Source organism: Phlebotomus papatasi, chromosome 1 (genome assembly GCF_024763615.1).
Source record: "Phlebotomus papatasi isolate M1 chromosome 1, Ppap_2.1, whole genome shotgun sequence".
Lineage (NCBI taxonomy): Eukaryota > Metazoa > Arthropoda > Insecta > Diptera > Psychodidae > Phlebotomus > Phlebotomus papatasi.
In genome coordinates, this window is record NC_077222.1 from 41,162,356 (window position 1) to 41,190,023 (window position 27,668).

The following is a 27,668-nucleotide window of genomic DNA, read 5'->3' on the forward strand; positions in this document are numbered from 1 at the left end:
AATATTGTTAGTGAATGCATTCCAGGATCGAGATTTAGCCTCACGTATCTTTTCTTTTGTTCTTTCAACAAGAGAAAGATACAGTTCCTTATTCTGGGTTGTTGGATGTTTTTTAAACCGTCTCAAACTTCTTTTCCTATCCTTAATCAGAGATTTGATTTCATTGTCCCACCATGGAACTCTTTTAGAAAAGTTACCACCTTTAGTTTTCGGAATGGTTTGACCTGCTGACAAAATAATATCATTTTTGAAAGATTCATATATAGTTAATGGAGGGTCGTCGGAATTATAAGATTTGTTCGACATTATAGTTGTAAATTTCCTCCAATCAGCATCTGATTCTATCCATCTACCACCGCTGGGAATGACTTTATAAGCATTAGTATGGTCAATTAGAAAAATTGGGAAATGGTCGCTACCCCTTGTATCTTCATCAACTGCCCACGAGAATCGGGACGCAGTTTGAGAATCAGTTATTGAAAGGTCTATTGCATTAAATGTTCCGTGAGCTACTGAAATATTAGTATAAGATCCGTCATTTAGAATAACTAAATCTTCATCGCATGTAATATTTTCAATTAAGTGTCCACGACTATCGAACTTGTTGCTACCCCAAGCTGGATTGCTTGCATTAAAGTCTCCTAAAATTAAATATGGTGAAGGCAATTCGTTCAATAGACTTGTTAAATGGTCTCTTGGAACAAAAATTCCAGGTTTAATGTAAATAGATACAATTGTAATGGGAATGTGCCATAACAACCTGATCGCAATAGCTTCTAAAGGAGTATTTAAAGAAATCATATTGTATTTCCAACCTTTTTGGACAAGGATTGATACTCCACCACTCATAGAAGGATTATCAGATAGGTTCCGATGAATTGCTTCGTATCCACTTACGGAGGGGGCATTAGGACTTTGGGGGTTCAATTTTAGGTGAGTCTCTTGAAGACATACGGCGATGGGTTTCTTTTGGTTAAGCAACAGTTCAACCTCTGGTTTTCGTGGCCAGAAGCCATGGCAATTCCACTGTATAAAGGCAGGTTGGTGCAAAGAAAGAGTGCTATTTACAACAAGAGATTGAGAACAAGAGAGAGATTGATTATTAGAATGTATAGAAGGGTGAATGATAATGTCTTCATTCATATTGTTTTCATCCATATTAAGTGTTTAAAAATTTTTTAATGGGAATTGAAATTCTGATCAATTGGCATTGATTCATCATCAGAGACAATTATATCAGGGGGATCAGGATCAGGTCCTGAAGGAGAGGGACAGGGGGAAGGGAGATAATTATCTCCCCAAAGGACAGTGGGTGGGGAGGAGGTTATGGGAGGGGTGGAAAGCATGGGTATGGAAGAGGAAATAGTTTGAACAGGGAATTCAGCAGGCATAACCTGCAATGAATCTGTATCGATTGATTGGTTTGTTGAAATATTTTGTGAGATGAGACTAATTTGATGTGTATTTTCTTTGTTTTGTGTATTTGTTGAGATTTTGTTTGATGTACTTGTAGATTTGATCGAGTTTTTGAGTTCAACGATAATGGTGTTATTAAGTTTTTCATTTGAGATTGCCCTTTTAAAGCTTTTGTTTGTGACTTTACTTACTCTGGATTGAGTCTGAGATCGGTTTACAGGCACAAATTCAGTTTTTTGTGGTCGTGATGGCTTATCAGATGATTTTGAGTGGGTTTGAGTGGGATTAGCTATAATTTCAGAGAATGAAGCTTTGGAGGGACCGGGAGTTGGAGTGGGAAGGAGAGGGGAAGTTTGGGGGCCTTTCCTCTTTCTCAGCTCCTCCCTGGCAAGGTTGTATGGGATCCTCAGTGACACACGTATGGCGTTGACTTCTCTTTCCTCAATGAAACGTGGGCAAAGTTTGCTGTAACTTGGATGAGCACCTGAACAGTTGACACATTTTGGCAGGTAGCAAGGGAAGAAAAATCCATGAGGTTCTTCAAGTCCGCAGATAGCACATCTTGGTTTGTTCTTATTAGAATCGCATCGTTTTTTGGTATGGCCAAGACGTTGACAAACCACACATCTAAATGGTGACGGTATATAGATCTCGGTCTTTACAGTCAAATACCCAACTTTTACTTCAGCTGGGCATGTTGGGGTTTTGAACGTCAATATGTGTGTAGATGTGTTGATCCATTGTCCATTTTCCCTCGCTTTGAGCCTCTGGACTCCAATCACATTTTGATCTGCAAGCTGTTCGAGAATTCTCTCCTCTTTCACTCGCATTATCTCTTTGCATTTTATGATTGCTTGGGACTGGTTTAGCACACCGTTTTCTGATACCGTGACTGGTTTTTTGTTGCTCCCAAAACTTGTTGTGGCCTTTAGTGCATTGATTTGATGGATATTTTTCGTTTGCACGAGGATGTCACCACTACCAAGTCGCAGGGTTGTCTTGAAGCCTTCTTTAGAAATTGCACGAAGACCTTCTTCAACATCAAAGATGTCAAGTTCCCGAATCTCTTGTCCAGAGATGATGAAATATTTCTCAAAATCAGACGAATGGGTGAAGTACGCGTGGCGAAGTGTCTTATAATTCCGTTTGGTCGATTCTTGTAATGTCGGCATTCCACCACGATGAACCACGTTGTACAAATTGAAGGGATCTGGAGGGTCCACAGACCCTCCCGATTCTACACTCATCACTCGATTCTTCCTTTCAGAACTTAGGTATGAAAGAAATAAACTTCTGAGCTCACTTAACTATTTAGTTTGAAATAGATTCAGATAAAATCAAATTGAATTTCTCTTTATCAGAGCAGATAACGTTTCGGGTCTAATCACATTGAGTGCCTAAACCAGACTGAATGTTAACTTAAAACACATGAATACGGTTCTACTTATGGTTAGATCTTGGGTTTGTTGGTATTACGGCGTTATCACACTTGCACATTAAAATTTTAATGTGATTCACGTTAATTGTCGCTTGTGAGCGTCCAAATATGTTATTTGTGTCTTTAAGCCACTTAATATTTGGGGTTTTTCTATTTATTGATAAAGAAGTGGACTTGACCTGCAAAAATAAGTTTAAATTTACCTAAAGCATAAATATTTTTCACATTAAAAAATTAAAGAAAAAATCGCTTTAATTTTTCGCATTATTGCAATAAATCAATTTATATCAAATTTTGCGGGCCAAGTCTACCTTTTTATCAACAAATAGATCAAATTTTGAATATAAAATGATTCAAACACACAAATTACACATTTGGACTCTCACCAGCGACAATTAATGTGAATCATATTAAAATTTTAATGTGCAAGTGTGATAACACAGTTAGATTTATATTCCTTACAAGAAAATTTTATTTTAGCACTTCACCAGAATCAAATGTGACTTACACACCTGAGAGCTTTTTTTTGTATTTAAAAAATGCCATTTTCTCATTAAAAGTTTATTTTATAGGAAGCGAATTAATTTTGCAACTCCTTTCTTCCTATCAGTTTTTTTTTTTTGGGGTATTTCGAAAATTTATTTTATTTTTAAAAATGTTGAAAGGGGTTTTTTGGGGCGGACTTATGGCTTGCATCAAGTTGCAAGATAAAATCGGGTTTACTTTTAGGAAATTTATTAGGCTTAATAACCTTTTAATTTTTTTTGGAGGATAATTTGTGTTGCTCAGATCAAGGGAAATACATTTACGATTGGTTTCTTTTGCTCCAAGCGTTTCAATTATTCATTCCAAATATTGTTTGGGTTCAAAAATTAATTTCAATAAAGTTATATATTTATTGTATCGTGCTGATTTACTCGTGGACTCTATCGAAATTATTAAATCGTTTATAGTAAACGGATGGATGTAGGACTCGTGAGTTTTCTGGCATGTTCCCTTTCTATTAATTTTGTGTAACGACTTTACAAATCTATCAAGTTCACATGCTAAAGCATTTCGCAAAGTCTTTTCGAATTCACCACATCATTAAATCCAACTTTTTAGTTTAATACAAAAAAGGTCCATTGACTGTACAGAATATAAATTAAGCTATGGTGAAAACACAAAGGGACTATTGACAGCCTAGTTGGTTCAATTGATCCTCATCAAGAAACAGTCCAATGGAGGAGAAAGCTGTTAGAAAAGGTATATACAAAAAATATTCAGGTAAGAATTCCTGTGTCAATAATTAAGGTGAAAAATAGAAGAATAGTAAATATTTCAATCTAAATCAATTTCCGGATAAAATCTACAAGATGTGAGAAGAGTGAATGAGAGGGATTTGCCTCGATGAATCTATTGGAATATCACTTTGTCAGACTCTAAATTGGATATACAGGGTGAACAACTGAAAGTTTTCTATAAACAAAAATGTTGTATTTGCACAATTAGCTTTTACAAAATATTAGGTTTCATGCTGTATTTAACAGATCACCAAAAGGGAATTCAACAAATCAAAAAAGTCACAAGAATCAAATGTTATAAATCAACAGCACACGAGACACGTGTTCTTCCACATAAATTACCAATATAGCAATCTCCCCCAATCTATAAAATGCACTAAATATGCAACTTTTTGAATCGTGTGCCCACCAAGAATCGTGATTAAGAATTCGTGGCCATATACCTTTTTCACCATAGTATCTAGGGGAACAATTAAAAGTAAATTGTTTTTGAGAAAGACAATCATTAACATAACTCTATGATTGGACATTTTCCTAAGTAAAAATCCTTCAGTATGGTTTCAAGGAAGCACAAACGTGTGAAGAAATCAACAAATTATTTTATGCAATCCATCGAAAATGTTACAAATACAAATAAATACCATATTAATTGTCTGTTTAATAGCATTTTCATTTTACCAGGCAGCAAATACCGAGAAGAATTATAAATACATGAATTACATTTTATGTAATGTTTCATCATCTCTCATATCGTCCGTTGTCTCATCGTGATCTCTTTTTCTCGAAGAAGTGAAAGATTTGCAGGTCAAGTGAGATAATTTTGAATGGAAGACAATCCTCATATATGGAGCCTCCTCTTTGAAAATGCGTAATATGCAAAAAGGCCAAAAAAGTAAAATCTGAGAGACATGAGACCAATTGCATCTGAAATACGCGGCACTTTTCCAACTGAAGGAGTGAAAGGTTTATAGTTGATCATCATTGCACGATATTACAATTCCCTTTCAATACCATCCGCAACACCGCAGCAACATTCTTCAAATAGAAAGACTTTGCAAGAAACATACACAAAAAAAAACAAATTGTTAGACCACAAAGCGAGAGGTAAAGAGACACTCGGAGCAGTAAAAGAGATTCAACTAATTAAAGCATGAAATCGCCAGTCGATGTGAATTTTAACATTAATCGATGCTTCGGAGATAAGGCACAAAAAAATCAGTGGACAGGCATAATAATTGAATGAAAATGAAAGCAGTGAAAAATTTTCAAATCAGCTGCACTTTCAAAAACATCATCTTGCAAGATTCTCATCGGCATTTCCTTTTTTTTTGTGTGTAAACAACCAATGTAAAATTTAAATCTGAGAATTTTGCACATCAAAAATTAAGATTGTCGTTTTGGTCACTTTCCAGTTAATAGCAATCTACTTTCATTATTTATCTGTTGCCAATTTGATTTTTACAACCAGTCAGTCAAATTGTGACTTAAGATATGATGAAGCATTTAAGATTGACAAGAGCATTGCTATATAGCGCTCAACATTGAGCTAAGAATGTTTTTTTTTGTTTAAATGCTGTTTCAACCAATGTATTATATAAGGTTGTTCTGTTTATGAGATTTCACTCTTCTATATCCGTATGATCCGTATTATATTTTATATGTTCACAGTGCAGTGTCAATTTCTCAGCTTTTCGGAATGCTCAAATTCAAGCATTTTGCAAAGTTTTATTTTACTACGCTACTTTTTATGTTTTACGATTTATTATTTACCAAGTCGGAGGTAATGGTGATTTCCCGACAACGTGAACAACAATGCACTCTACATGTTAGTGGAGAACCATAGGAAAATATAGAGAAATTCAAGTATCTCGGGGTGTTATTCACGAGTGATGGTAGATTTCACACCGAACTATCCTCGCGAATCGGTCAGGCTTCTGCAGTGATGAGGAAGCTTGGCAGAAGAGTGGTAAATAAGGCCGAGCTTATTCGTTCGGTTAAGTTATCGGTTTTCAAAGCTATGTTCATTTCTATTTTCAACTATGGCCATGAGATTTGGGTAATGACCAAAAGTATAAGATCACGAGTACAAGCAAGCTGCCGAGAAGAGGTACCTCCGGGCGGTTAAGGGAATCACTCATCGAGATCGAGTGAGGAATGTAGCCGTTCGTGAGGAGCTAAAAGTCGAGGAGTTGCTTCTTCGTATTGAGAGATCACAACTTCGATGGTATGGTCATGTTCAGCGCATGAATTAAGAAAGATGCCCCAGAAAAGCTATGTAAGCCATTGTGAGGAGGCATCGACCTTGGGGCAGACCTAGGATGGCTGAATTAAATTCAGAATCTTGCACGGGAGCGCCTTGGGATTGACCTAGAATACCTCACTAAATTGGCGAGGGAAATGCGCTAGTTCTATATTAATGAAAGTGTCAAAATTTTTAACTTGCAGCCCCTGTATCCGGGAAAATTCTTGAGCTAGATCGAATTATATTTATGTTCTGAAAAGGCCTTGACGTCAGCTAAAACATACTAAAGTTTCAGCTTAATCGGTAATATTGTGGTTCAAAAATAAAAATCACACTTTATAACGTATTATGTGAAATACAGTAAAATTTTAATGAGCAACTGTCATACTATAGAGTTATTATATTGAATATAAGGCAAAAAATATAGGTTTATAACCGTTTCAGATCGATTCATGCTTGCTCTGGGGTCCCAAATTCCAAGACCTATTAATTTATGCTAAACTTGCTTACGTTCTTTACAGCTGTTTAATTTTTGACTAATTGACTAGTTCAAGGTCATTGTGATGTAAGGTAAACGCACCATATACAGGGGGTCCCGGGGTTATGCACTTCAGGTTTATGGACCTGACGGGATTATGTACACAAAATTATGCTGTTTTGCCTACCATTTCGGGAGCTCAATTATAAAATCAATTTAGAAATAACCTCTAGAAAAGTGAGGTATCTGTGAAATAAATTTTTTCACCATTTTTGTGTTTTTGGCTCTAGAACCTACCATGAAATATTTGAGCTCTATAAACCAATTGATAAGCTAAATTACGTTATGATAAAGCTCAGTTCCTGTTCCTTATTTTATTACTATTTTTTTCTTTGAGCCCAAGCAAGAATTAAAAAACGTCTTTCCAATGCTCTCCATGATCAGAAAATTTTCTACACTTTAAATGTTTTCCTCATTGTAAAAATATGTGTCAATCAGTAATAGTACTTTTCTTTTTGTTATTTTAAGATTCTTGGAGTATAGAAACTTTTTATATTGATAGTGTAAAGTTAATTTTGTTTCTTCAGTGAAATTCTGAAGAAACGACATTAAGGAAAACCATTTCAAACAACTGGATGAAAGTCATTATACTGAACCCTTGTTGAGAACAAAAAATTCTATCAATTCTTACGACTTTGCTGTGAGTTTAATATCAATTCATATGGCAAATTACACAAATAATTTTGTAATCACCAAAACTAAACTCTATAAAATTAGACCAATGCGCTGTACTGAAAGGCACAACTTCTTCTCAATAGAAAGTTAATATTCATTTGATATTGGTGTCTCAAGACACTGAATAAGCTACAATAATGGCAAAACTTTAATCCAAAAACCGTCATATACTGAAATCCAATGATATTTTGCATCCCTCCTGAGACACTTTTCCTACATCGCACATTTTCTCATCTAATTTTGCAATGACGCACAGATGTTGAATACCAAATCTTAATCTACGATAACATCCTGATGGTCACAAGGAGTTAGAAGGAGATACTCTTAGGATGAGAGAACATCCACAGAGGAAGACTTCTCCATGCCTTACACGTTCGGAAAGTCTAATAAAGATAAATTAGCATAATTTGAGTATCGTGAAAATTGACTTTGGGGATACAATTATTTGTCCATATTATCAACTCTATCCCCAATATCTTTCCTATTTCCCACTCTGCTAGACATTAATTTTTAGGTTATTTCACCTTTAAAAAAACTCTCATATCTCTCACTACCATTTAATGAGAAATATTTTATGGATATAATTTTTTTTTAAGTCAGGCAAAGGAATGCATACGAAAAAAAAGAAAAAGTCCCCATTGTAGCTTTGGAGATTAGCAACAAATTAAAATCACTTAATTAAATTCTCTTATATTCTCATCTCTTGAGTGTTTTCAACAGATTAAAATACATAATTTGATGGTGAAATATATTTTACAATGTATATTGAAATTTGCAGAAAACAAAACTATAATATGAATACAATTAAAAATTCAATATTCAGCCTCAATGGACGTGCATTTCCCACAATTTCTTTTCAGCTCAAAAAAGACGTCACTTTTTTTCTCTCTAAGAGTGAAAGAAAAATATGGAATTTTTCACCTTTATTTTGCAAAAAAAAAACTCTTCTTGAAGGCACGAGAGAGTAGATTTAAATTGCACTTGAAGAAAAACTTGTTGCAAAAAGGAAAAGAAAAGCAGCCTCTTACAATTGTAAATTTATCTTCTATTGAGACACTGATAATTGAAGAAGAAACAATATCATTGAACTTTCAATCTAAAATGCTCTCAATATTTCAATTTATAAAGTGAAAAATAATCCCACAAACGAATCCCATGATCAGACACTGATGATGGAAATTAAGAGTGTTTCCACGGATGATATTGTATGGAAATCAGAATGTCTCACAGTATTGAGAGAGAAACGAATTCAAATGATCAACTAAGAAAATCATTTATAGTGCAATTTTGCTTCAGTTGACATTAATGATGGATAATTACGATTTTAATATCACAAATTGCATACATAAAATAGTAATAATTTCCATGTGCAGAAGGCACGCGCGATTTTGCTGTAGAATTGCAATAATATACTACACATGGGTATTATACACCTAACATCACCTCAGCAAAATTAGTTCATTTCGAAAGAAGGAACAACTTTGTAGCTGCTAAAACTCCAATTGTTATAAGGAAAATCGACAAATAAGTGTTCAGTGATTGCGAGGAAATTCCATCCAATTTTCATATCGTTACCATCACCTATTTTCCAATGAATTTAAGCTACATAACGAACACTTTCTCAGGAGCTAATTGGGTATTAGACAAAGCTCTCCAATTTATTTTCAGAGACACCAATATTGCGCATTTACAATTATATTGTATTTAGGGCAGTCAATTTTTCGTAAATCACATCCATATATTTTTTGTACAATTTTCTCTATAAGAATTTTTAGTAAAGCGACATTCTTTTAGAGCAATAAATAACATTAAAAACAGGGATGGCAAAGCGTTCCAGGCTTTGCGAAATGTTCGAATTCGAACTCGTAACTTAGATGCTATACCTCAAAAGTACTTTCGCATCATTTACAGCTGGCTGTCAATCGATTTAAACCGATTCACAAATCATTCAAAAGATCCACCAAAATAGTTTTAAGAGTAATAGAATTGTTTTTCGTACGAAAACTATTAATCGGTTCATAACCAGGTCATTACCGGATCGAAACCGTTTAGAACCAATTTATAAGTTATTCAAAACATTGCCCAAAATACACCTCAGGACGACGCGTTCTCTCGTTTTCACGACTGTATAACATAAGTGATCTGTCACATTTTTTTGTAAGACTTTTCCAACTGTGAAGCTTCTATAATACAATTTTAATTCAAATTATAATCAAAATTTGACGATATCTGTAATAATGCAGTCTAAAAAGAATAAATATTAAAATACAAAAAATCTTCATTGATTATTCGAAGATTGTATCCATAATTAAGTTGCTTGGGCGAAGTTACGCTCAAAGTGGCCGAAATTTAGAACATTTAACTTAGTGAGCTCTTTTTCATTTTTGAGGTTTTAGCATTCAAAACCGGCTTCAAACGTGAGGCATATGTCCTAGACACACTTACGAATTAAGCCGAGAGACGACTTAGTAGAAAATGATGGAAATGCATTTTAACCATTATTTCTAATATAATTACGCTAAGCCGTCTCTCGGATTATCCTCATGTCTGTCAAGGCCTATACGCCCGGTACACTCGACTCTTCGTTATCCGGATGACTGGGAGACAAAATCACATTTAGGTTTTTTGAATGATCAACGGTTTTTCTATTTTGTGCTGAGTGAATTTATTTTCTGTCTGACAAAGAACAAGAGAATTTTCTTCATGGTGTGCTTATGTTTTATTTTTTATTACAATTATGTATTAAAAACTTCGATACAATGATAATAATACTTTAGTTCACTCTGGAGAAACTTCATGTTTAGTCACCCGGATAACGAAGTGCCGGATAACGAAGAGCTGAGTGTACTCGCTAAGAGGGTTTTGTGAATGACTGAGAATGAGTCAGAGGTGTTTTCAGACCAGTGCTTCTGATTCTGACAACACTGTATTGAGTATACGACTTTTGAGATTTAAAATCTCTACAACTTTGAAAATAATTATCTTTGAAGTATAATATTCACCAGGAAGGTAGAGGGTATAAAGAAGTATCCAAAAAGCGAATAAAACGATTTTAGTAAAAATCCAGTTGTTCGACTTATATTCTAAGGCGTCGAAATGATTGTTATCGAAAACAAAAAGAAAGGCGCTTTTAAAAATTTTTACACAAGAAAAAATGTCAATTTACACAGAACAGAGAGATAAAAATTGCTAAAAATATTAGGTAGATTAGAAAATTTTTGAAATTCATTAGAACAATTGTACGGGAAATTTGAAGATACAAAATTTATATTTTAGAATTTATTTTATAAATTATAGTGAGAAGAAAAAATCTAAAGCTATCAAACACGCGTTTTCACAGTCACTATATTTAAAGATTAAAAGATTACAAACACTATTTATTTATATAATGTACCTTTCAAGGAAAAGAATTTGTTACAGAAAATTTAAATTTGGAAAGGGAATCAAGGAAAATATTATCAAAATTCATACGATATCAAATTTTCCGTGAAAAATTTTGCACTTTGTATAACATTCCGCCAACTTAGAAAAGTATAACAAAGTGTATGGCTACCGTTTTTGGGATATTTTTCCCAAATTACTGAACTGACAGTTTCCTGGCAGATATTTGTACGAGTATATCAATTGCGTAAAAATAAATTAACCAAAATCGTCTAGTTTATATATGATGTATTACATCATGGTCACTAATAGACTAATATTATTTAATGGAATTTTCTTTTAACATTATTGCTAATGATTATTTTTAATTCTGGCTGACCAAATGATTTTTCAAGTTTTCCTTGGGATATTTTAGCCCTTGTAGTGCAAATTCAAAGACACTGATCGTTATGGCAGACTGTTAATGTGTTAAGATTCTTCGTATATGGAGAAATCTTATAGTGGAGATTTCAAAGATAAGCACAGGTGTTACAAATTATTATGACTCTGATATAAAATTGAATCTCATTTTAATCAATTGCATCCAAAGCATCATATTATAATCCAACATACTTTGCACACAACATAACACCCTTGCTGTGAATGATTCAATTAAATGTAATGTCTGTTTTTGATTTAAACATGACAAAATATCGTGAAAATTATCACGTTCAACAGGTTGTTTCAGCATCACACAGGTTACAATGTTGCTTTTCACAAATCAATCTCCATCATCTTCCGCACTTTTCCATTTGCAACAAATACACCATGCCATACATCAATATTTCAATCGCACATTCCAACCAATCGTACATTATCCACCATATGCAATTGAAAATTGATTGGACCTGAGTTTTTCAAATTGAAATTTCTTTTCTACTATTTTCTTGTACAAATAATAAGAAAAGTGCAAAATAAAAATCATTGAGATTTCTTGGCAAACTAAAAATGCCACAAATGTAGAGCAACTTGCAACATATCCTTTCATATATACCAAAAATAAAACAATAACATATCACCTTCTCAAGAAGCTCATACAGAGACCCTCCGGAATAAATCATTGAGTGAACTTTCTCAGACGATATTTCCTGTGCAATCCACCCACATTTTTGGCATTTCTGAATTAACCACATACCACGTAGGCAGTCACCAAATAAATCATTGAAAAATCTCGTTTCAGATACAAAAAGATTCCTATACTAACTTAATTATTATGCTTCCGAAATACCTAAATGAATTATTACACCTTACTCGCGTCTTACTCTATATAAGATATTGCAAGAAAATGTTTCTCTCTCTTACACTTCGAAAAGCTCATCCAAAAAATTCCCGGAAAGAGGATCAAGGCTAAGTAAAAACGCGAAAGACAGTCAAAAAACCAATTGTGCAATTAAAAATAGATTTACACTAATTCGTAGTACATTTCACTTCAAACACCCGCCAAAATGTGGTTCAATTAGAAAAGTGATCAGACTCAACGGACAAGGTTAATTGTTGTTAGAAAACCTCAAGATTATCCATTTAGATTGATCGATACAGCTCTACCAACTCCCACAATTTTAGCCCCAAAAAAAGTATTCCAAAAAGAAAATTTCATAATTGATTTATACTTTCCTCCCCAGCAAGAAAGGAATGCTCTACAAACCCAGAAGGTGGTCCAAATAAAAACTAACCAAATACAGTACTCTAATATTTCCCTGTCCAAATTTCATGTACACATCTTGTCTCAATCAAGGATTAACTACTTTGTCGTGGCAAAAATCTTTATACACTGCCCACCGCCCTCCACATCAACTTCCCATCAGATTATTTCATGTGTAACATTCGTGCATAAAATATAATTAAGAACAACCTTGGGGCAATATTCAAGTGAACTCCTTCTGCAGCTTAAAAGACAAAAACCACAGACTTTATCATTTAACTAAATTGAGACAAATTACCCACAACATTGCACAATTCAAGACATAAAATTTCCATTTCTTTTATTATTTGTTTACATTGTGCAGACAGATGAAAAAGCTTCGAAGAAAATGAAAAATAGCGTTCCGGTACGAAAAACTCATCAAAAAATATCCACAAACATTGCAATTTTACCTTGTATAAGAAATAATTTTATAATTTTATGGACCTCTCTACTAACCTTCTTTTTCATTCAACATGCTCAATTATCACTTTACTCCGATCATAACGTAAAAAAAGTGAACATAATTTGAAAAGAAAAGTCCCATAAATGTTTAATAAAATTCACATAATTTGATATTTAGAGAGATTGAGATAAGGTTGAGGAAATATCAATAAATGTCACAAATTTCCCCTTTTAGTGATGCACATTAAAATTAACTATTTCCTATTGAAAGCTAATAAAATTAACTGATAATTGTACATAATTATAACATATTTTCTCTACTGACTTTGGATTATTATTTAACAATTATGCATCTTGCTTTTTTTTGCGCAGCACTACGCCTGGAGAAGTTTTAGCAATAGAGTTGAAATCAAATTGTTTTTGAATAGATATAAATATTTATAATTTTTTTTAAGTCATGGAAGAAGAGGATCATATCGACTTGTCAGAATATAAGTCGGATAAGTCGATTTTTTGTAAAATTCGTTTTTCTCGCTTTTCGGGTACTTCTTGACATATTCTATCTTCCCTGTGAAGATTATACTGGAAAGTTAATTATTCCCAAAAATATAGGGGCTTCAAATCTTAAAAATCCTATGCTGAGCATGTAAAATCTCTGCTTGAAATCGCTGTCATGTAAAGTTGGAAATACGCGAGTTATTCGTTTTATATTCTGAGCCGTCGATATGTGGAGTTCAGCATGAAAAATGAACATATCCTAACCTCCAGATATTATTCCAACAGCTATTATTTTTCTCAATTTTCGGTGATTTCGTATATAATTAAGAAATGCTTGAGTACAACCCAAAACATTTTATTTTGTAAGCATCGCTCCTTCGCTATTATATGGACACAACTCTAGCCACAAGTGTACTTTTGTAAAAATAGTTTAAAAGTCTATCACTGTCGATTTTTATTGAAAAAAAAAGAAAGAATAGCTTTAAAACGGAAAAAAGAAACAATCCGCTCAATAAAAGGAAACCTGTAGCTAGAGTTGCGACCCTGTAATACAGAATGAGTGACATAATTCTAGCAAACGTTAGTATAACCTAGATCTAATCCAGATGTGTGCAAGAACCGTTGAAACCGAATAAACGTCAAAAAAAGTTTGTTTTGGTAGCGTTTTGAGTGTCAATCCGAGTTGGGTCTGTCCCCTTAAAATATACTACATAATCGAAGAATTTTTTGCATTGTTCAGAACTTTCACTGAGAGAAGGTCTTTAAATAAATGAGTGTTGAAACAACTCCGGAATGAGACTTGATTATACACTCAATCACTACATAGAGTGTTGAATCAAAGGTCATTTTTATTAATTAAGTATTGTGACCGTTGTGACAAGCCGCACTAAGGCTTGGCTAAACTTCCATGATGCTTGATGCACATGAATGTTGATATACGCTTCATTATTTCTATGATGAGGCTAATGCCAACGCTTAAATAAGTGTTTATCGAGTGTTCCATATACACTTGTGAGTGTTTATGGAACACTTTTGTAGTAAGTGATCCATGAACACTCTTGAGCGTTCCATGAATACCTCACTAAAGCAAGTTCATCAATTTCATTGTCAAATTTCATCTCGGATGAAGTACACATTTGCATAAATGTTTTCAATGTAAGATTATACTTCACTCGAGATGATTTTCGTATGAGAGGTTCATAAAGAATATGTATTAAATTCCCTAGAGGTACAACCAGTGCTTCTCGATCTCGTTTCCATGACAAAGTATCATAACATCAAAAATCATTAAAAATGTGCTATAGGAAACATAATTTCCTAGATAAGGCTTTTATATACACTCAATAAGGCCTCACACTTGATGAGGCTTGAATTTAACCTTACGAGTGTGTTAACAAGTCTCAAGCATAATACCAAGCCTTATCTGAGGGTTGGTTGATTCGAGTGATGTATTTTAGTTGTGACAACATTAAGTTCGTGTTATAGTAACACAGGACCTTTTCTCAGTGTTCAATAAACTAGAAATCTCACAATTTTGATCCCAACATAAATTGTGTAAATATTTTAAAATTACACGAATATGTACTTAATAAATCGTGTAATTTAAAAATGTGTAATATTAATATTGTGTAATGTGAATTTGTGTAATTTGGAACATCTGACGCAAATCTCGAGATTTTCTATAATCCGAGATAGTTTCCGGAATCATCGGGACACACGGGAAATATTATAGAAACTTCAAGAAACTATGAGAAGCTAAGAACCCTTAGTAACCCGGGAATCTTTTCTGAAACTGGAAAATCCTCCTAAATTCGGGAAATTCGAGAGATTATAGAAATCCGTCGGGGTTTTAGCTAACACTTGTAAGTATTTTTAGCGGCTCTGCGGTACAAAATTTTCATTTCTCAGTGTTTTTATCCTATGCTTTTTTAGCCGTTTGGCACAATTGTGTATATTGCACACAATAATTACACATTTTGTGTAAAATTACAATGAAAATCAGTTAAACTGCCAATTATTTTTTACTTTACTTTTATTATTTTTTTACATGAAGCTTAATTTCGGCTATCTAGTTTACTTGAATTTGTATATTGTATATTTATTGTTTTACAAATTCATCTGGAAGAAAATCAACTCATTTTTTTATGTAATATCCAAAAATAAGGCACAGTTAATTAAAATTACTAATTGTACCCTTTTTGTTATTGCAAAAACATTATTTGGTATACAATTGGTACAATTTTCCCAGTCGTATAGCTAAAACCATGCATTGATTTCATGCATTTTACAACACTGACCAAATTTCCATATTCGTATATTCCTACATTAGTATTACATCCATACATATTTTATAGACTGAAAAGCGGACGAGATTAATCGAGTGTGCAAATGAGATGCAACCACAAGTGCTGATTAGTGCTTTAATCATTATCTTCCTCCCTATATGCAGGTGAATTGAATCCCATCAGTTTCCACTGTGAGAGATGAATTCATTTGAGAATAAATACAAGCTAAAATGATTGCACACGTCGAATTTCACTTTCAATCACTTCCACATTGAAATTGTTGGGTGTAATGGCTATTTCCTTAGGAGTAAAATTTTCTATAATCATCATTTCCGAGTTCAAGGTAGGGGAAGTGCTTATAATTTTGGACAGTCTGCATATAAGCATCGATATCCTAAGTTTGAAGTGCCATATTAGGTGAGATTCTTAAAAATCTCACCTACTATAATCCTAACAAAATTTCATGTCGTCCGATCGAGCTCAAATTTGGCCAAAACGTGTTTCAGCACTTCCTGATCACGAATATATATGTGGCTAATTTACGTTCCCGGCCGGCCGGCCGGCTGGCCGGCCGGCCGGCCGGCCGGCCGCTCTTTGGAGCTTAATAGCTCCTAAACTAAAAAAGATATCGACTTGCGGTTTTCGGCAAAGGTTATATATCGGGTGAAAATTGCAACTTGGTGCATTGACCCCCCACCCCCCACCCCTCCTTCCCCCATTTTGAAGACCCCCCTTTTTTTGCTTTCTCAATAGCTCCGCCCCTATGGCATCTAGCGGGCTCAAATTTTAGTATGTTATAGCTGGGCCTTAGAGCTTTCCATCAATACCAAACTTAAGGTCCCCCGACCCCCCTGACCCGAGCTATAAGGGTCCAAAAAAAATTTCTTAAAATGGCCATAACTCCGGTTCTAATTGTCATAATTTAAAAAGTGAGGGCTTTTTGGAAAGCTCTCGTGAAATGCCACTTCCCCTTCTAACATCGCAAGTTCATAAAACCACCGCTAGGGCCGCTATTATTAAAAAGAAAATTTTTAAATCTTATAAGTTAAATAACTCAAAAATTCCATTGTGCATCGGGCTGAAATTTTAGTATGTTGTAGCCGTTGATTATACCTATCAAACAAAAAAAACCTTAAGTCGATCTAAAACCCCTGACCCGAGCTATAAGGGGTCAAAGTTCGAACATTGACCGGCCTCTATCTCCGGTTCTAACTAACATAGCGACCTAAATTTTACGTTTTTGGTTTCGTCTCGATGAGCACTTTCAGATGGAAGTTCAAAAAGTCACCACAGGTGGCGCTGTGATAGCGTCAAAATTCATCGAAATTCAAAGTCACTTTTCTAAAAAACGGCATTGTGCAAGTTAATGAAATTTCAGTATGTTGTAGTCCAGTCTAGGACGTTTCCAAAATGGTGCAAATGTGCGCTGTGGTTAAAACAGAACCGGAGATATGAGGGGTCAAAGTTCACAAAATTCAAAAAATCATATCTCCGGTTCTATGTGATCGATTTTGATGAATGAGGGCTTATACGAAAGATCTCACCAAATGCTACAACTTTCTAGAATATTTGAACTTCGTGGGACCAACACCAGGGGCGCCACAGTCGAAAAACCAATTTCAATATCACATAACCTCAATTATCTCGACTATCGCTGAACGGATTTTGATGATTACTTCGACATAATTGTAGAGGACATTTGTCTCTACATTTCGTTCATACATCATTTTCCGCTCAGACTACGCTATCACTCCGATTTTGCCGTTTAAGTGTGAAAATATTGATTTTTCCCATAATAACGCTTTGAAATCACTCAGATGCCAATTTGATTGCCTCTACTCCACAAAGACACTTAAAATATGGTTTTAAATGGAAAGTCCCACAAAATACAACAATTCTTTGATATAGTTAAAGTTCAACAAATGACTACTTGGGGCACTCTGGATGAAAAAACGAGTTAAGAAACAAAAAACCTCGCTTATCTTGGCTTCTGAGTAATCGATGAGATCATGTTCTATGGAAAAATTATAGAGTACATTCTGGTCTACATTTCACCCATATATCACTTTTCTGTCACTCCATCCAAATCTTTGATATTTTGGTTTAAATACAAAATTTGTATAATTTCACGAATTTGATTCAAGATAACTGAATGGCGACTCACAATTTCAGCTCTAAATCGAATTTGCATGCACTCCGAGTTAGCTCACGTTAAGAATCTCACCTATATAAGCCGGTTAGGATTATCTGTCCCTTTTCAATATTAATTGACTTTTCTTGTTACTCTCTTTTCAGAAGGATTGTTTAGAAACTTGGCAAGCTATTTATCATCTCATTTTTACTAAAATTAGTTTTAATACGTTTAAAAATGAATTGATATGTAGAGGTGAATTTGACTCTTATTTTGGACAACTTGGTTATTAATTTTTACAACTTGTCTGTAAATTTGGACAGATAATCCGCCTCAACAGGATGCCCATTGTTCTTCATTTTATGAACCAATCTTACCAAGTCCTCTTCCTGGTCATGTAAGGGAAACGTGGAATGTCACAAGAAGCCCAGAAACTTTCCATATCATTCATTAAAGTGAGTTGACTTCGGTACTCCAAGTACGTGCGGATTCGCTCATTCCCTGCCCTTTCCGGGAGCCTTTCAAGGCATTTCTCACTGCATCTCTTTCGTAGAGATGATGCTCCTTCATTTCTCCAGGCATTTGTCCAACCTAGTCATCACAAAAGCTAAAACTTCACGAAATTTCGTGAGAAAAACACCTGTCCAAAATAAGAATCATCACCTCACTGGTGAATGTCTTAAAAAATTTCCCATTTTTCACACGAAAAATATAATTCACAAGGCAAATCTCACTTCAGGTCAAATGTACAAATCATCAGTAACGTGAATCAACACAATATTCAATGAATATTCAATAATATCACTCAAAAACAGCGAACAAACTTTGTTAGTACTTCACCAAAACTAAATAAGACTGAAGTAAGCCACGAAGTTCTGTCATATTTCTCGTAAGCAATTGCTCACACTGAATTTTCAACAAAGCAATTTCAACTCAAATCATATTCAAATTTTAACGTATTTAGTGTTAAAATCTTCCAAAAAGAACAAATATTTAGATAGAATTCATTATTCATCAAATATTGGAATAAAAATCCATCATTTTAATCAATTTATTTTTAGTGTCCAATGTTATCCTCAAAGTGTCCAAAATAAGAAACTGGACAAAATTAGAAGCATTTCCCCTACCTCACTTCTTGTACTCTCAATTTTCTTCCGACCCACACACTTCGACCAACAATTTATACTTTTCCTTGCAAAATATACATCACAATTTCACCTTCATCATTTCTCTCTTCTCTTTCGACCATTTGAATATTGCCTTTTGCTATGAGATTTCATGTTCTTTCTAGTTAAATGTAAATTATAGTGATTAAAATAAAAGTGAGAAAGGGGGCATTAATACCACATGTAAAATCAATTGGGCCAATTTTATTATCGGACCAATCACCTCTATAAAATTTCTTAAGACATTCCTGCAGCATAGAGTGTGTGTACCTTGCAAAAGTAAATAAGAAAAAGTATCTCACCAGAGAAAGAAGTTTAAAACTTGAAATGAAAGTCTTTTGATCGTGAAAAAGTATAACAAAAATCTCAAGATGAGAAAGAAAAGCACGAGTGTTTCGCCTTTTTACTCATATTTCTTCTATACATTTTTTTTTATTTTAAAAATTTTGTATGCAAAAGTGAAAGAATAGAGCAAAAACCTGGTTGCGATGCATTTTAACGTTCACCACGAACCTCTTCTTAATATCTCTTTGATGTTTTTGAATTGATTTCAACAGCTTGTCTGTTTGGTTAGTTAGCATCTCAACCTGACCGTACCAAGCATTTATTCCATTTTATAGTTTAATTCAAATTCAATTAAAAATATGCCTCAAACAACATGTTCTTTTTTTCCAGAATTCTGTATCATAGCATACACAACACCAAAGAGCTTGATGATTCTTTTGTTGAAAAAAAATATATATCGCCTTTGGGAAAAATGATTTCTATTTTACCTGGAAAAATCTACAGTATGGTAAGGTTATGCTGTTGATTTTTATTTCAGAACAGAAAAGAATTTAAATCAGATGAGGAATCTTAAGTTTTTTTTGTGTCAAATACGTTATAAATTCTGATTTACTTATTTTAGAAGGGGGACGGGGGGGTCGCTGAAACACCAAAATTTATATCTCAAACCGTTTGGTTTGTACAATTTGTATCACTCATATGACTTGTACGAGATATTCAATTTGTACAACTTGCGTGGATTGGGTCTCTCTTTCACAAAAAATGCAAAGCAAAATGCCTAAACCCATTACAGTAAAATAATTCAGCAATAGTGCTAGGCAGTTAGCTAAAACCAAATAAAAATAAAGTACATAGAAATGCATTTTCCTTAAATCCGTTAAATTTACAAAAAGAAAATACTGCTTTTACTTTTAACAAAATAGTCAATATTACAAAAGAACGGCATCAAACCTCATACAACCTGTGCACAACAAAGCTGAAATGCGTGAAAAAAAACGAACTTGGTGCCATAGACACCACAAATTAATAAACCATTTTTTGACATTTGCAACAGTAGAGGTACCGGAAAACCACAAAGGTATTTACGGGGGTGGTATGGGAATTGAGTCAAATCATCCGGAAGCAATCAACTGGAGAAAATTCCTTTTTGCAATTCACAGATACAATTTTGCGATAATTGAAAAATCTCTACACTCTTTTTTTTCAAATTTATTTTCAGCTGTTTTTTTTTAATCAATCAATACTAAATACAAAAAAAATCTTGCTCACCCCCACGCCCTAAAAAGTTTGTGAGTAAATTAACCAAGTGGAAAAAAAAGTGTGGACGATACAATTTTTATGTGAAATAATTTTCATCTGCAAGTGAATGGTCACTTAAAAAGAAAAAATCTGCACACACAAATTGAGTTCATTTGAAATCAAACGATTTTTTATGTATACGTTTTCTCTGATTTTTTTTTCCATCACAAAGCTGAAAATTCTAATTTCACATAAATTCTTCCCCCTCGCCGTTCTAGAGAAATCCCCAATAAGCTTATTTCTGAGAAATTCCTGCATTTATTAACTCTACATTGCCATCGTCGCAGAAGTGTCCGAAAATTGTTGGTATAAATATTGAGCATCCTTAAATTCATTTCAAATTAAGCTATTTAGAATTTCATGGATAAAAACGGACTAGAAAATGTATTAAGAAAATAACACGAGGAAAATTCTCAATTATTGCACCAGTTTTCATGTGCTACACCACGATGATTTATAACCAATAAAATGTATTGTCGTTTTTATGTACAAGACACATAGCTATAAAGTAGAAAATTGTGAAATTTGTTTGCGATTCAAAAGCATAATATATTGTTCTTGAAGGCAAAATTATGCATTCACAGAAACAATTTATAAGTTAAAGGTAGAGAGAATGCGATCATGTTGGTGGAGGAAGGCATTTGACGATTGTTAGAGAATACCAGAATTGTTACATGTTGAATCAATTTCTATTATTCCAGTTCAACAGAGCACGTAAAGCACTTAAGAAATGACAAATTAACACTTGCAGCAACGTGATGAATTTTCCTCATGCAAGACTGCAAGTCTTAATTCGTTGAATCAAAAAATAAAAATTTTACACCATTTAATTCATTAGTCCACCCATTATTATATAGAAAAAGAGATAGAGACGAAAAGACAGTGTGGAAAGAGCTTCCAAAAATGTATGGGTCTTTAAATCATTTTACAATTATTCGTCCGAAAATAATTCATGCTCCACTAAAGAGTACAAAATCCGTTTTGTGAGGAAATGGTAAAATTATGACTTAATTCCTCTGTTGCAATATCTGTATATCTTATTTTGCATAATTTGTATTACATTAGACGAATGAGTCTTTATGATAATGTTAATTTCAAACGTACTTAAGATTTCTCTTCTATTGTGCTGATATTGGAAAAATCCTGAATTCTTAACAAAATCTTAGAGCTTAAATTTTAGTATGTTATAGCCGGGCTTTGAAACTTTCGATAAAAAATAGAACTATAATCCGCTCTGATTTACCTGATCCCAGGAGGGGAATTCTGTAACGCTCTGGCAATGCTATATGACAAATTGGGTTTGAATCTTAGGAGAGCTTTTTCGAGAATGCGATTCTGTAGCCGTGAGATTTCTGACAATGAATTTTGTTAAACAAATCAACCAAGACGTACTGTATTTTCATAAAATCACAAAGTAATAGGTTTCATTAAAAATTCAATGAATTGCATTTTCGAACTCATATGATATGACAAAAAAAGCTCGAATGGCATTGTCAGGCTTCGAACTCACGCGTGACAATGCCACAAAAATTACAGAATTCCCCTACAGATATTGAGAGTCCAAAAATAAATCTAGAATTGATTATATAATATCTGTTCACAATTGGATCATTGATACAGTGATTATGATGTGTCTCGTGAAATTTTTCAACTCTTCAGAACTTCGAAATGTGTGTGAGTTAATTTTATAAGGAGACAAATTGTAATTCATTTGTGTTGTTTGTTATTTGTTATTTATTTTTTTAGCATTTTAGAAGTGGTTCTTGGTCATAATAGGCCCAAGGGCTTTAGACCTACAAAGGGGTAAGGGGGGGAACAAAAAAAAAAGAACTTCGAAAGTTAACTATTTCTAAATATCGGTGTTTTATATCTCGAAATTTATCATTATGATATTTGATTAAGGTTAAAGGAACACCTCTTCGACAGGGAACCCCTATTGACATTGACAAAATGTTGATTTTTTTTATTAAATCTACACTTTTTTATAAGGATAGGTGTTCAAATTTCGTATTCCAAATGGTACAGAATAGGGTTTCAACAGGTCCTGTCCTGATACGAGTTCTTAAAGTGGCAAATGGTGTTCCTTTCACCCTACGATGAAATATTTTTATTTTGCAGCTGATGTCGAAATCTTTCTCTTATCTGAGGGAACACTGAAGGTGACTAAGACATCCCGAAAAAATCGTGATAGGGCAATTTTTTCAGTGTTCTTAAAAAATATGCATTTTTTGGGACAATATTTTGGCTTTAACTTACTGTTAAAGATAGAGAAATAGGTTTGCAACAATTATTTTAATTCAAATAGAAGAGAATTGAATTCTGAATAGAAAATATAGCCTTTATTCGTTTAATTTGATCAATAAGTCTATTTTGTTATTGTCTCCCGCCATTTAGAAGTAATTGTAAAAAATAAGAACTTGACAAGCGCTTCAAAGTTTTGGATATTCCCCCGAATGCCTGAAAATTAGCTCTGCGCTCATTTGCTCCTGTCTCTGTATCTTCGGAAATAATTCGAATTGCCTTATGAAATTTTCATGGTATATTCTTAGATAGTTTCTATGGTTTCTATAGATTTTAAAAATAAGGAAATTATAGACCATTTTTGACTTGCTAATTGACAATACCTCCACCTTTAGGAGCATAAAAACCGAAAGTAAAGTTTTTCTAGATATATCTTGAAATATCGTTCTTTCACTGTCCTGATTTAACCCTTTAAGGACGAGACATATTTCACTAACCGAAAATCAAGAATAAAAATGATAATAAGTGAAACGTCTTAAACTAACCTTAGAAAATCCAACAGAGTCTGATTCGGTGTATTTATTACCTCTATGGACGATAGGGACAAAAAAGGTTCAAAAATGTAAGTAATTTTTCTGACAATACCAATGAATAATTTTTTTTTAATGAAAAATATTATGTGAGAGTTACTTACTATTCCTAAAAGGGTTTTGCTTAAGCAGGGGTTGTAAAGGGTCCCAGGCTTTGCGATGTGCTCGAACTCGTACTAATATAAGGGAAGAGTACCCCGGATCGGAATGTTAAGAGACATGCTCCATATTTAGTTGAAAATATAATCCACAAAACATTATTTGATATTTTTATGTTTGCTAATTGATACATTAGTGATCCCTTTAACTATATCTGTGCTTTTGAATTTTTAATTTTTACATTAAATTAATAAAAAATATGTGTAATTGCAAACTTGCGCTCTGTACCTCGGATCGTCAGAAATTTAATCAAGTGTCTCAGGGAAAATTGGTTTTATAAATTAAATTTAAGTTAATGCACTGTATTCTTGTGAGAGTTAAATGGTAAAAAGTAGCTAATAATTTTTAATAAATCATTTAATTTGGAGCAACAATGTGGTATTAACCTGACGATCCGAGGAACACTGCCGATCGCTGGTACACTTCCCTTAACTCAAAAGTACTTTTACATTATTTACCGTTTACTGGTCCAATATAAGTTCAAAGTAACAATTTTACTTTATCTTTGTTCAATTGAGCAATTAATTTATTATTTTAGTAAATCAATTATCTATATATTTTTTTGAAACAGAGGTACAATTCAAGAGAATTATTACATACATACAGCGAACAGACTGGGCTTTTCTACATGGTCATTGTTTTTTTACGCCTTCATTGCTTTTTTACACGTGGAAAAAATAATCAAAAAATTGCGACACAAAACCAATTTTTGCACTAATTTGATATTTTTTACACCTTATGAGACAATATTCTTTAAGAAGAAAATGATATATTAATAAAATTTTCCGATTATAAGTACCTTGAACAAAGAGCAAAAAGCAATTGACCGGTCAATTGCTCTTTGCTCTTTTTTCGAGGTGTTTAGATTTGACAAATTTTTCTAATACATCATTTTCTTTTTAAAGAATATTGTCTCAGAGAACGGAAAAAACATCAAATTGATGCAAAAATTGGTTTGGTGCCTCAATTTTTTGAGTATCTTTTTCACGTGTAAAAAAGCAATGCAGGCGTCAAAAAGCAATGACCATGTAGAAAAGCCCAGTCTGTTCGCTGTGACACTGTCTCTTTTATTTTACTTATGTACCCAATATCTCAAATTACAGGTTTGTAATTCTTCTTTTTTACAGAAAAACAAAAAAAATTTAAAATGCATAGGCTAGTGGTATTACTTATAACCTATTCATACTTATGTTTTCGAAGAACCATAAAATTAAGAATATTTGTTGTATTATGGAAGCTCATCACGATTTTGTGTTTCTTGTAACAAAAATTTCGAAGAAGTTATAAGTTAGACAGGCCATAAGGAATACCTCAACCCTAAACATAAAATTTTGATATTATAAAAGCGCAAAATATCAAAGTTTTCGTCCAAATATTGGTCTGAAATATTTATTTTTAATTGTGGCTCTGTAAATTGTAATGACCAATATAATACTTTGAGATTTTAGTCTCTGCACATCATCTCTAAAGAGTCTGATTGCGCCACCTAAGTCACAAGTCATAAAATTCAATTATAGATCGATACTAGTTGTATTGCATTTACTGTGTTATTTTTCTCAATTAATTTTAAATAACAAAGTCAAAAATTATTGCAATCCCGCCCCATAAACTTTTTAAAATCTTCAAAAGCTTCCAAATTAGGGAACTAATTATTTTACTGTTTCATTTATAAGACACAATTTTAGCAGACTAATCTCATTGTGTAACATTCGAGAGGATTTTGGTTTTTTAGTAATTTTCTTTTATATTGCTAAGTCCAAGGGGAATCGTGAAATTGAAGACTTTACCGAGTATTATAAAATGATGAATTGTTTTTCCTCTTTTTTTAACTGAGACTTGTGACTTGAAATGGGTTGTAAAATGTCTTGGCAAAGAGGTATAAAATAGATCAATTTCACTGTTGTCCAATCCTATTACGAACGATAAGATTTTTCAAATACTCCTTTCACCGCTAAATCTGTTCTTACAAATTCCAATGAGCACATTCTTCACAATCACTCTTTGAATTTTTCCAGGAAACTGTCTTGTTGGTAAAAAACAGTATATTGCTATGTGAAATTCCATCATCAACTGCAACAAACAAGGTGTTAGACAACCACAATATAGATAAGTGGAGGATTTCTTTGTTGCATTGCATTTATCGGGGAGCGATGAAAGTCTCCTTTATTAATTATCCATTAATTGGCATTCACTTGCGTTAATTGTTTAGCCAGAGAGAACACATCGGTTAAATTGTGAGAAAATAGTCACTAGACAATAAATTAACTTAAAGAAAAAGGTTGACATGTGTGTGCGCATGTTTCGCAGATCTAAAAAGACAAACATCTTGGTGTGTCGCACAAAAGCTTCACCTGTGATGCTATTTAAGCTCACCTGAGGGGAGTTCTCAACTATATTGGCAGCTGGGAAGAAAGGATTTTTTTTATTCTCATGCTGACGGTAAATCGTGCTTTACATAATGGCATAATTTGCATATGTAATTTGTAGTTTAACTGAAAATTAACGGCTTGTTTCAACACTATACAATTTTCTCGCGATATCATTGAGCTTTAATTGAAATTATTAGTCAAAGTCAATCGGGAAAAAATGTGTCTTTTAATTCACAATAGTTCCAAATTGTCCTTTTTAATGCACTTATTTTTTCATCTTATTTGTCTGTCAATTTATTTTCTTCACACGTAAAACTATTGCATATAGCATAGGGTTATGTAGAGCTGATTCTTCAAACAAATCACTTATTCAATTATGCGATAAAATCCCCTTAACATGCATTTAATACTAATCAAGCACCTGAATGAAATAACCAATATAAAGCCACGCATTTTAAAGCAATAAACCACAATTATTTCAGCAATTTGAACTTAAATGCTCTTGACTCAATTAAATACAAAAATTCCATTCTCAATAGTCCAATTTTGATCTCCTATACGTCTTACTGATCCAATTTTGCTTGAGAATTTCTTTGTAAATTTTGTTAAGAAAATACTATGACAAAGGCATTAGACTTTCGCGAAGTGCTTCAAAATAGCTTACCGAAGGAACTGGGATACTCAAAATTAAAATAGCCCGTAGATTATATTAATTAAAAATATTTACATCATTCGCTTAGCAAATTCAATTAATTTACAAAAAAGAATTAATTCTATTTTTTTAAAGATTTTTTTTCAACTTAATTGTTTGACAATTTGTACTTTCATTTGCATATTTGATTAATGTGAAAAAAATGTGCATAGGGCATAAAGATAATTTATTATTATCTTTACCCTAGTTACAATGCACATTAAAATTTTATGACGATTCACATCAATTGTAACAAGCGTTTGTGTATGTTATTTTGAGTTCTTAAATTACCATAAAATCTTGCATTTTAATGTGTCTTCCAACTATTGCCAACTCAAAATTTAAGAGTACACTATCGAAATCATTAAACAAACAAATTAACAAAATCTAAGGTAGGGTGGAGTAAACACTTATCGCCACTTTTAAGAAAAAGTGAAATTAATTGTAGTATAACTTTTGACCCCTTATTATCAGATAACTCAAATTTGACACAAAGCTACTTAGATATATTGACTCTAGATTCGTCAAAACAATTGTACTACAATTTAACACGGGAGTACCTAAAAAACTGGTTCTTATTAACAATGCAAAAATAACCACTTCGTCGCCACTTTTTACCACTTTTCCCCAGTTCTGTAACCACTTCTGGTCACCCACTTGGAAAAGTTTAAACTCAATTATTTTGAGCAATAATATGCAAAGAATGCATTCAGCATTTCTTTTTCCTCATAATCACCTTATTATTACTCCCATTAAATGATTTTTCTTCACTTTTATTTGAGAAATCAAATTATTAGACTATTGCAGAATGTAAACAAAGTAGATTTGACAACTGAGAATATATGAAGTGAAGTTA

General features: G+C 33.2%; 1 protein-coding gene across 2 annotated transcripts in view; it reads right to left on the minus strand.

Annotated features, from left to right (window-relative positions):
- Nucleotides 1-27,668, minus strand: part of LOC129799737 (uncharacterized) — a 154,942-nt gene that overhangs the window by 76,443 nt on the left and 50,831 nt on the right. The gene's annotated exons all lie outside the window — the stretch shown is intronic.